The sequence below is a fragment of the Crinia signifera genome, chromosome 6 (genome assembly GCF_055691185.1).
Source record: "Crinia signifera chromosome 6, ASM5569118v1, whole genome shotgun sequence".
Classification (NCBI taxonomy): domain Eukaryota; kingdom Metazoa; phylum Chordata; class Amphibia; order Anura; family Myobatrachidae; genus Crinia; species Crinia signifera.
In genome coordinates this window covers 62,984,512-62,993,777 of record NC_139222.1, presented here as the reverse complement: position 1 = coordinate 62,993,777, position 9,266 = coordinate 62,984,512, and the positions used below count along the sequence as shown (strand labels likewise).

The 9,266-nt window shown below is 40.3% G+C and overlaps 18 non-coding genes and 1 pseudogene across 18 annotated transcripts; all 19 read right to left on the bottom strand.

Moving 5' to 3' along the window:
• Positions 1–653: 653 nt before the first annotated feature.
• Positions 654–772, bottom strand: LOC146017607 (5S ribosomal RNA). The gene has a single exon (XR_014450473.1). It is a non-coding gene; the product is annotated as a 5S ribosomal RNA (ribosomal RNA).
• A 346-nt stretch (positions 773–1,118) lies between these two features.
• LOC146015135 (5S ribosomal RNA) lies at positions 1,119–1,237 on the bottom strand. The gene has a single exon (XR_014448065.1). It is a non-coding gene; the product is annotated as a 5S ribosomal RNA (ribosomal RNA).
• A 345-nt stretch (positions 1,238–1,582) lies between these two features.
• On the bottom strand, positions 1,583–1,701 carry LOC146013627 (5S ribosomal RNA). Its single transcript, XR_014446599.1, has one exon. It is a non-coding gene; the product is annotated as a 5S ribosomal RNA (ribosomal RNA).
• Positions 1,702–2,046: 345 nt separating this feature from the next.
• On the bottom strand, positions 2,047–2,165 carry LOC146016538 (5S ribosomal RNA). Its single transcript, XR_014449427.1, has one exon. It is a non-coding gene; the product is annotated as a 5S ribosomal RNA (ribosomal RNA).
• Positions 2,166–2,510: 345 nt separating this feature from the next.
• LOC146016073 (5S ribosomal RNA) lies at positions 2,511–2,629 on the bottom strand. Its single transcript, XR_014448975.1, has one exon. It is a non-coding gene; the product is annotated as a 5S ribosomal RNA (ribosomal RNA).
• A 345-nt stretch (positions 2,630–2,974) lies between these two features.
• Positions 2,975–3,093, bottom strand: LOC146014921 (5S ribosomal RNA). The gene has a single exon (XR_014447861.1). It is a non-coding gene; the product is annotated as a 5S ribosomal RNA (ribosomal RNA).
• A 346-nt stretch (positions 3,094–3,439) lies between these two features.
• Positions 3,440–3,558, bottom strand: LOC146015315 (5S ribosomal RNA). Its single transcript, XR_014448240.1, has one exon. It is a non-coding gene; the product is annotated as a 5S ribosomal RNA (ribosomal RNA).
• A 345-nt stretch (positions 3,559–3,903) lies between these two features.
• LOC146016537 (5S ribosomal RNA) lies at positions 3,904–4,022 on the bottom strand. Its single transcript, XR_014449426.1, has one exon. It is a non-coding gene; the product is annotated as a 5S ribosomal RNA (ribosomal RNA).
• Positions 4,023–4,367: 345 nt separating this feature from the next.
• On the bottom strand, positions 4,368–4,486 carry LOC146016062 (5S ribosomal RNA). The gene has a single exon (XR_014448964.1). It is a non-coding gene; the product is annotated as a 5S ribosomal RNA (ribosomal RNA).
• A 345-nt stretch (positions 4,487–4,831) lies between these two features.
• LOC146016050 (5S ribosomal RNA) lies at positions 4,832–4,950 on the bottom strand. Its single transcript, XR_014448953.1, has one exon. It is a non-coding gene; the product is annotated as a 5S ribosomal RNA (ribosomal RNA).
• A 346-nt stretch (positions 4,951–5,296) lies between these two features.
• On the bottom strand, positions 5,297–5,415 carry LOC146016060 (5S ribosomal RNA). Its single transcript, XR_014448963.1, has one exon. It is a non-coding gene; the product is annotated as a 5S ribosomal RNA (ribosomal RNA).
• A 345-nt stretch (positions 5,416–5,760) lies between these two features.
• LOC146014750 (5S ribosomal RNA) lies at positions 5,761–5,879 on the bottom strand. The gene has a single exon (XR_014447694.1). It is a non-coding gene; the product is annotated as a 5S ribosomal RNA (ribosomal RNA).
• Positions 5,880–6,224: 345 nt separating this feature from the next.
• Positions 6,225–6,343, bottom strand: LOC146014879 (5S ribosomal RNA). Its single transcript, XR_014447820.1, has one exon. It is a non-coding gene; the product is annotated as a 5S ribosomal RNA (ribosomal RNA).
• A 345-nt stretch (positions 6,344–6,688) lies between these two features.
• On the bottom strand, positions 6,689–6,807 carry LOC146014343 (5S ribosomal RNA). Its single transcript, XR_014447289.1, has one exon. It is a non-coding gene; the product is annotated as a 5S ribosomal RNA (ribosomal RNA).
• Positions 6,808–7,152: 345 nt separating this feature from the next.
• Positions 7,153–7,271, bottom strand: LOC146013626 (5S ribosomal RNA). The gene has a single exon (XR_014446598.1). It is a non-coding gene; the product is annotated as a 5S ribosomal RNA (ribosomal RNA).
• Positions 7,272–7,616: 345 nt separating this feature from the next.
• Positions 7,617–7,735, bottom strand: LOC146012924 (5S ribosomal RNA). Its single transcript, XR_014445917.1, has one exon. It is a non-coding gene; the product is annotated as a 5S ribosomal RNA (ribosomal RNA).
• Positions 7,736–8,080: 345 nt separating this feature from the next.
• On the bottom strand, positions 8,081–8,199 carry LOC146016007 (5S ribosomal RNA). Its single transcript, XR_014448910.1, has one exon. It is a non-coding gene; the product is annotated as a 5S ribosomal RNA (ribosomal RNA).
• Positions 8,200–8,544: 345 nt separating this feature from the next.
• Positions 8,545–8,663, bottom strand: LOC146011263 (5S ribosomal RNA; annotated as a pseudogene).
• A 346-nt stretch (positions 8,664–9,009) lies between these two features.
• On the bottom strand, positions 9,010–9,128 carry LOC146014775 (5S ribosomal RNA). Its single transcript, XR_014447719.1, has one exon. It is a non-coding gene; the product is annotated as a 5S ribosomal RNA (ribosomal RNA).
• Positions 9,129–9,266: the final 138 nt, after the last annotated feature.

The following is a 9,266-nucleotide window of genomic DNA, read 5'->3' as shown; positions in this document are numbered from 1 at the left end:
ACCCAATGAGCTGAGGTGGAGTCTTAGCCAGTGGTACCATCAGGGAGGTGTGTAAAGCACTTTAGGCTAGACAGCCATTCAGCTGCCAGCTTCCATCTGTCAATCAAATACATCAGCCAATCAGAAAGCTGCCCATTGATCAGCAGGCCCTTTATGACATCACAGACAGACCCTCAGAACTATCTGTGCATGTCTAATGAATGGCTGTCAGTTGGGCGGGTGGGTGGCAGAGGGAGGGGATGTCTGTCTCGTTTCTCCTGAAAATTGCGTTTTTTCTGCGTTTACGGGAAAAGTTGAGGTCCGACGCACAAAAGTGGGGTATCGTAGAAATCACCTTTTAAAGACGCACATTTCTTTCCCCCCAAAAATGGGCATTTCAAATGAGAAATGAGTCCAATTAACAAAATAGGGTGAATAAGTACTGTACAGGACATGATATTAGCAGGGGGTCTTAAATTAAACTACAAAAGAGGCTCAACACTGTTTAGCTGCCAAAAGCAGTTGGAATTGAGCCTAAACAGTGTGGTAAGTCTTTAGGTGATGGCTATTGTGTCTGTTTGACCTCTTCCAAATGTCTGTGCTGGCAATAAAAATAAAAAAGTTTCCAATATAAATAGCTAGAGAATAAAAACAATTTGCCAGTCATGTGAAAAAACCTACAGCACCTGGTGTTCACATGTGGTCTCCCACCCAAGTACTAACCAGGCCCAACACTGCTTAGCTTCGAAGATCAGATGAGATTGGGACTATCCAATGTGGTATGGCTATAGGTGAGTTAATGGCACTTTTTTGCCCTCTTCTACTTCTATCACCAGGTAAGCTAATACAAAAGTTTCCTAACTGTATTGGCTTACTGAAAAAAATCATGTGTTGGTAATGTAAAAAGACCTACAGGACATGATATTAGCAGGGGGTCTTAAATTAAACTACAAAAGAGGCTCAACACTGTTTAGCTGCCAAAAGCAGTTGTAATTGAGCCTAAACAGTGTGGTAAGTCTTTAGGTGATGGCTATTGTGTCTGTTTGACCTCTTCCAAATGTCTGTGCTGGCAATAAAAAGAAAAAGTTTCCAATTTAAATAGCTAGAGAATAAAAACAATTTGCCTGTAATGTGAAAAAAACCTACAGCACCTGGTGTTCCCATGTGGTCTCCCACCCAAGTACTAACCAGGCCCAACACTGCTTAGCTTCCAAGATCAGACGAAATTGGGCCTATCCAATGTGGTATGGCTGTAGGTGAAATACAGGCACTTTTTTTCCCTCTTCTACTTCTATCACCAGGTAAGCTAATACAAAAGTTTCCTAACTGTATTGGCTTACTGAAAAAAATCATGTGTTGGTAATGTAAAAAGACCTACAGGACATGATATTAGCAGGGGGTCTTAAATTAAACTACTAAAGAGGCTCAACACTGTTTAGCTGCCAAAAGCAGTTGGAATTGGGCCTAAACAGTGTGGTAAGTCTTTAGGTGATGGCTATTGTGTTTGTTTGACCTCTTCCAAATGTCTGTGCTGGCAATAAAAAGAAAAAGTTTCCTATTTAAATAGCTAGAGAATAAAAACAATTTGCCAGTAATGTGAAAAAACCTACAGCACCTGGTGTTCCCATGTGGTCTCCCACCCAAGTACTAACCAGGCCCAACACTGCTTAGCTTCCAAGATCAGACGAGATTGGGCCTATCCAATGTGGTATGGCTGTAGGTGAGATACAGGCACTTTTTTGCACTCTTCTACTTCTATCACCAGGTAAGCTAATACAAAAGTTTCCTAACTGTATTGGCTTACTGAAAAAAATCATGTGTTGGTAATGTAAAAAGACCTACAGGACATGATATTAGCAGGGGGTCTTAAATTAAACTACTAAAGAGGCTCAACACTGTTTAGCTGCCAAAAGCAGTTGGAATTGGGCCTAAACAGTGTGGTAAGTCTTTAGGTGATGGCTATTGTGTCTGTTTGACCTCTTCCAAATGTCTGTGCTGGCAATAAAAAGAAAAAGTTTCCAATTTAAATAGCTAGAGAATAAAAACAATTTGCCTGTAATGTGAAAAAACCTACAGCACCTGGTGTTCCCAGGTGGCCTCCCACCCAAGTACTAACCAGGCCCAACCCTGCTTAGCTTCCAAGATCAGACGAGATTGGGCCTATCCAATGTGGTATGGCTGTAGGTGAGATACAGTCACTTTTTTGCCCTCTTCTACTTCTATCACCAGGTAAGCTAATAAAAAAGTTTCCTAACTGTATTGGCTTACTGAAAAAAATCATGTGTTGGTAATGTAAAAAGACCTACAGGACATGATATTAGCAGGGGGTCTTAAATTAAACTACTAAAGAGGCTCAACACTGTTTAGCTGCCAAAAGCAGTTGGAATTGGGCCTAAACAGTTTGGTAAGTCTTTAGGTGATGGCTATTGTGTCTGTTTGACCTCTTCCAAATGTCTGTGCTGGCAATAAAAAGAAAAAGTTTCCAATTTAAATAGCTAGAGAATAAAAACAATTTGCCAGTAATGTGAAAAAACCTACAGCACCTGGTGTTCCCAGGTGGTCTCCCACCCAAGTACTAACCAGGCCCAACACTGCTTAGCTTCCAAGATCAGACGAGATTGGGCCTATCCAATGTGGTATGGCTGTAGGTGAGATACAGGCACTTTTTTGCCCTCTTCTACTTCTATCACCAGGTAAGCTAATACAAAAGTTTCCTAACTGTATTGGCTTACTGAAAAAAATCATGTGTTGGTAATGTAAAAAGACCTACAGGACATGATCTTAGCAGGGGGTCTTAAATTAAACTACAAAAGAGGCTCAACACTGTTTAGCTGCCAAAAGCACTTGGAATTGAGCCTAAACAGTGTGGTAAGTCTTTAGGTGATGGCTATTGTGTCTGTTTGACCTCTTCCAAATGTCTGTGCTGGCAATAAAAAGAAAAAGTTTCCAATTAAAATAGCTAGAGAATGAAAACAATTTGCCAGTAATGTGAAAAAACCTACAGCACCTGGTGTTCCCAGGTGGTCTCCCACCCAAATACTAACCAGGCCCAACACTGCTTAGCTTCCAAGATCAGACGAGATTGGGCCTATCCAATGTGGTATGGCTGTAGGTGAGATACAGGCACTTTTTTGCCCTCTTCTACTTCTATCACCAGGTAAGCTAATAAAAAAGTTTCCTAACTGTATTGGCTTACTTAAAAAAAATCATGTGTTGGTAATGTAAAAAGACCTACAGGACATGATATTAGCAGGGGGTCTTAAATTAAGCTACTAAACAGGCTCAACACTGTTAAGCTGCCAAAAGCAGTTGGAATTGGGCCTAAACAGTGTGGTAAGTCTTTAGGTGATGGCTATTGTGACTGTTTGACCTCTTCCAAATGTCTGTACTGGCAATAAAAATAAAAAGTTTCCAATTTAAATAGCTAGAGAATAAAAACAATTTGCCTGTAATGTGAAAAAACATACAGCACCTGGTGTTCCCATGTGGTCTCCCACCCAAGTACTAACCAGGCCCAACACTGCTTAGCTTCCAAGATCAGACGAGATTGGGCCTATCCAATGTGGTATGGCTGTAGGTGAGATACAGGCACTTTTTTGCACTCTTCTACTTCTATCACCAGGTAAGCTAATACAAAAGTTTCCTAACTGTATTGGCTTACTGAAAAAAATCATGTGTTGGTAATGTAAAAAGACCTACAGGACATGATATTAGCAGGGGGTCTTAAATTAAACTACTAAAGAGGCTCAACACTGTTTAGCTGCCAAAAGCAGTTGGAATTGGGCCTAAACAGTGTGGTAAGTCTTTAGGTGATGGCTATTGTGTCTGTTTGACCTCTTCCAAATGTCTGTGCTGGCAATAAAAAGAAAAAGTTTCCAATTTAAATAGCTAGAGAATAAAAACAATTTGCCTGTAATGTGAAAAAACCTACAGCACCTGGTGTTCCCAGGTGGCCTCCCACCCAAGTACTAACCAGGCCCAACCCTGCTTAGCTTCCAAGATCAGACGAGATTGGGCCTATCCAATGTGGTATGGCTGTAGGTGAGATACAGTCACTTTTTTGCCCTCTTCTACTTCTATCACCAGGTAAGCTAATAAAAAAGTTTCCTAACTGTATTGGCTTACTGAAAAAAATCATGTGTTGGTAATGTAAAAAGACCTACAGGACATGATATTAGCAGGGGGTCTTAAATTAAACTACTAAAGAGGCTCAACACTGTTTAGCTGCCAAAAGCAGTTGGAATTGGGCCTAAACAGTTTGGTAAGTCTTTAGGTGATGGCTATTGTGTCTGTTTGACCTCTTCCAAATGTCTGTGCTGGCAATAAAAAGAAAAAGTTTCCAATTTAAATAGCTAGAGAATAAAAACAATTTGCCAGTAATGTGAAAAAACCTACAGCACCTGGTGTTCCCAGGTGGTCTCCCACCCAAGTACTAACCAGGCCCAACACTGCTTAGCTTCCAAGATCAGACGAGATTGGGCCTATCCAATGTGGTATGGCTGTAGGTGAGATACAGGCACTTTTTTGCCCTCTTCTACTTCTATCACCAGGTAAGCTAATACAAAAGTTTCCTAACTGTATTGGCTTACTGAAAAAAATCATGTGTTGGTAATGTAAAAAGACCTACAGGACATGATCTTAGCAGGGGGTCTTAAATTAAACTACAAAAGAGGCTCAACACTGTTTAGCTGCCAAAAGCACTTGGAATTGAGCCTAAACAGTGTGGTAAGTCTTTAGGTGATGGCTATTGTGTCTGTTTGACCTCTTCCAAATGTCTGTGCTGGCAATAAAAAGAAAAAGTTTCCAATTTAAATAGCTAGAGAATGAAAACAATTTGCCAGTAATGTGAAAAAACCTACAGCACCTGGTGTTCCCAGGTGGTCTCCCACCCAAGTACTAACCAGGCCCAACACTGCTTAGCTTCCAAGATCAGACGAGATTGGGCCTATCCAATGTGGTATGGCTGTAGGTGAGATACAGGCACTTTTTTGCCCTCTTCTACTTCTATCACCAGGTAAGCTAATAAAAAAGTTTCCTAACTGTATTGGCTTACTTAAAAAAAATCATGTGTTGGTAATGTAAAAAGACCTACAGGACATGATATTAGCAGGGGGTCTTAAATTAAGCTACTAAACAGGCTCAACACTGTTAAGCTGCCAAAAGCAGTTGGAATTGGGCCTAAACAGTGTGGTAAGTCTTTAGGTGATGGCTATTGTGACTGTTTGACCTCTTCCAAATGTCTGTACTGGCAATAAAAATAAAAAGTTTCCAATTTAAATAGCTAGAGAATAAAAACAATTTGCCTGTAATGTGAAAAAACATACAGCACCTGGTGTTCCCATGTGGTCTCCCACCCAAGTACTAACCAGGCCCAACACTGCTTAGCTTCCAAGATCAGACGTGATTGGGCCTATCCAATGTGGTATGGCTGTAGGTGAAATACAGGCACTTTTTTTCCCTCTTCTACTTCTATCACCAGGTAAGCTTATAAAAAAGTTTCCTAACTGTATTGGCTTACTGAAAAAAATCATGTGTTGGTAATGTAAAAAGACCTACAGGACATGATATTAGCAGGTGGTCTTAAATTAAACTACTAAAGAGGCTCAACACTGTTTAGCTGCCAAAAGCAGTTGGAATTGGGCCTAAACAGTGTGGTAAGTCTTTAGGTGATGGCTATTGTGTTTGTTTGACCTCTTCCAAATGTCTGTGCTGGCAATAAAAAGAAAAAGTTTCCTATTTAAATAGCTAGAGAATAAAAACAATTTGCCAGTAATGTGAAAAAACCTACAGCACCTGGTGTTCCCATGTGGTCTCCCACCCAAGTACTAACCAGGACCAACACTGCTTAGATTCCAAGATCAGACGAGATTGGGCCTATCCAATGTGGTATGGCTGTAGGTGAGACACAGGCACTTTTTTGCACTCTTCTACTTCTATCACCAGGTAAGCTAATACAAAAGTTTCCTAACTGTATTGGCTTACTGAAAAAAATCATGTGTTGGTAATGTAAAAAGACCTACAGGACATGATATTAGCAGGGGGTCTTAAATTAAACTACTAAAGAGGCTCAACACTGTTTAGCTGCCAAAAGCAGTTGGAATTGGGCCTAAACAGTGTGGTAAGTCTTTAGGTGATGGCTATTGTGTCTGTTTGACCTCTTCCAAATGTCTGTGCTGGCAATAAAAAGAAAAAGTTTCCAATTTAAATAGCTAGAGAATAAAAACAATTTGCCTGTAATGTGAAAAAACCTACAGCACCTGGTGTTCCCAGGTGGTCTCCCACCCAAGTACTAACCAGGCCCAACCCTGCTTAGCTTCCAAGATCAGACGAGATTGGGCCTATCCAATGTGGTATGGCTGTAGGTGAGATACAGTCACTTTTTTGCCCTCTTCTACTTCTATCACCAGGTAAGCTAATAAAAAAGTTTCCTAACTGTATTGGCTTACTGAAAAAAATCATGTGTTGGTAATGTAAAAAGACCTACAGGACATGATATTAGCAGGGGGTCTTAAATTAAACTACTAAAGAGGCTCAACACTGTTTAGCTGCCAAAAGCAGTTGGAATTGGGCCTAAACAGTTTGGTAAGTCTTTAGGTGATGGCTATTGTGTCTGTTTGACCTCTTCCAAATGTCTGTGCTGGCAATAAAAAGAAAAAGTTTCCAATTTAAATAGCTAGAGAATAAAAACAATTTGCCAGTAATGTGAAAAAACCTACAGCACCTGGTGTTCCCAGGTGGTCTCCCACCCAAGTACTAACCAGGTCCAACACTGCTTAGCTTCCAAGATCAGACGAGATTGGGCCTATCCAATGTGGTATGGCTGTAGGTGAGATACAGGCACTTTTTTGCCCTCTTCTACTTCTATCACCAGGTAAGCTAATACAAAAGTTTCCTAACTGTATTTGCTTACTGAAAAAAATCATGTGTTGGTAATGTAAAAAGACCTACAGGATATGATATTAGCAGGGGGTCTTAAATTAAACTACTAAAGAGGCTTAACACTGTTTAGCTGCCAAAAGCAGTTGGAATTGGGCCTAAACAGTTTGGTAAGTCTTTAGGTGATGGCTATTGTGTCTGTTTGACCTCTTCCAAATGTCTGTGCCGGCAATAAAAAGAAAAAGTTTCCTATTTAAATAGCTAGAGAATAAAAACAATTTGCCAGTAATGTGAAAAAACCTACAGCACCTGGTGTTCCCATGTGGTCTCCCACCCAAGTACTAACCAGGCCCAACACTGCTTAGCTTCCAAGATCAGACGAGATTGGGCCTATCCAATGTGGTATGGCTGTAGGTGAGTTAAAGGCACTTTTTTGCCCTCTTCTACTTCTATCACCAGGTAAGCTAATACAAAAGTTTCCTAACTGTATTGGCTTACTGAAAAAAATCATGTGTTGGTAATGTAAAAAGACCTACAGGACATGATATTAGCAGGGGGTCTTAAATTAAACTACTAAAGAGGCTCAACACTGTTTAGCTGCCAAAAGCAGTTGGAATTGGGCCTAAACAGTGTGGTAAGTCTTTAGGTGATGGCTATTGTGTCTGTTTGACCTCTTCCAAATGTCTGTACTGGCAATAAAAAGAAAAAGTTTCCAATTTAAATAGCTAGAGAATAAAAACAATTTGCATGTAATGTGAAAAAACCTACAGCACCTGGTGTTCCCATGTGGTCTCCCACCCAAGTACTAACCAGGCCCAACACTGCTTAGCTTCCAAGATCAGATGAGATTGGGCCTATCCAATGTGGTATGGCTGTAGGTGAGATTCAGGCACTTTTTTGCCCTCTTCTACTTCTATCACCAGGTAAGCTAATAAAAAAGTTTCCTAACTGTATTGGCTTACTGAAAAAAATCATGTGTTGGTAATGTAAAAAGACCTACAGGACATGATATTAGCAGGGGGTCTTAAATTAAACTACTAAAGAGGCTCAACACTGTTTAGCTGCCAAAAGCAGTTGGAATTGGGCCTAAACAGTTTGGTAAGTCTTTAGGTGATGGCTATTGTGTCTGTTTGACCTCTTCCAAATGTCTGTACTGGCAATAAAAAGAAAAAGTTTCCAATTTAAATAGCTAGAGAATAAAAACAATTTGCCTGTAATGTGAAAAAACCTACAGCACCTGGTGTTCCCAGGTGGTCTCCCACCCAAGTACTAACCAGGCTCAACACTGCTTAGCTTCCAAGATCAGACGAGATTGGGCCTATCCAATGTGGTATGGCTGTAGGTGAGATACAGGCACTTTTTTGCCCTCTTCTACTTCTATCACCAGGTAAGCTAATACAAAAGTTTCCTAACTGTATTGGCTTACTGAAAAAAATCATGTGTTGGTAATGTAAAAAGACCTACAGGACATGGTATTAGCAAGGGGTCTTAAATTAAACTACTAAAGAGGCTCAACACTGTTTAGCTGCCAAAAGCAGTTGGAATTGGGCCTAAACAGTTTGGTAAGTCTTTAGGTGATGGCTATTGTGTCTGTTTGACCTCTTCCAAATGTCTGTACTGGCAATAAAAAGAAAAAGTTTCCAATTTAAATAGCTAGAGAATAAAAACAATTTGCCAGTAATGTGAAAAAACCTAGAGCACCTGGTGTTCCCAGGTGGTCTCCCACCCAAGTACTAACCAGGGCCAACACTGCTTAGCTTCCAAGATCAGACGAGATTGGGCCTATCCAATGTGGTATGGTTGTAGGTGAGATACAGGCACTTTTTTGCCCTCTTCTACTTCTATCACCAGGTAAGCTAATAAAAAAGTTTCCTAACTGTATTGGCTTACTTAAAAAAAATCATGTGTTGGTAATGTAAAAAGACCTACAGGACATGATATTAGCAGGGGGTCTTAAATTAAACTACTAAACAGGCTCAACACTGTTTAGCTGCCAAAAGCAGTTGGAATTGGGCCTAAACAGTGTGGTAAGTCTTTAGGTGATGGCTATTGTGTCTGTTTGACCTCTTCCAAATGTCTGTACTGGCAATAAAAAGAAAAAGTTTCCAATTTAAATAGCTAGAGAATAAAAACAATTTTCCTGTAATGTGAAAAAACCTACAGCACCTGGTGTTCACATGTGGTCTCCCACCCAAGTACTAACCAGGCCCAACACTGCTTAGCTTCCAAGATCAGACGAGATTGGGCCTATCCAATGTGGTATGGCTGTAGGTGAGATACAGGCACTTTTTTGCCCTCTTCTACTTCTATCACCAGGTAAGCTAATAAAAAAGTTTCCTAACTGTATTGGCTTACTGAAAAAAATCATGTGTTGGTAATGTAAAAAGACCTACAGGACATGATATTAGCAG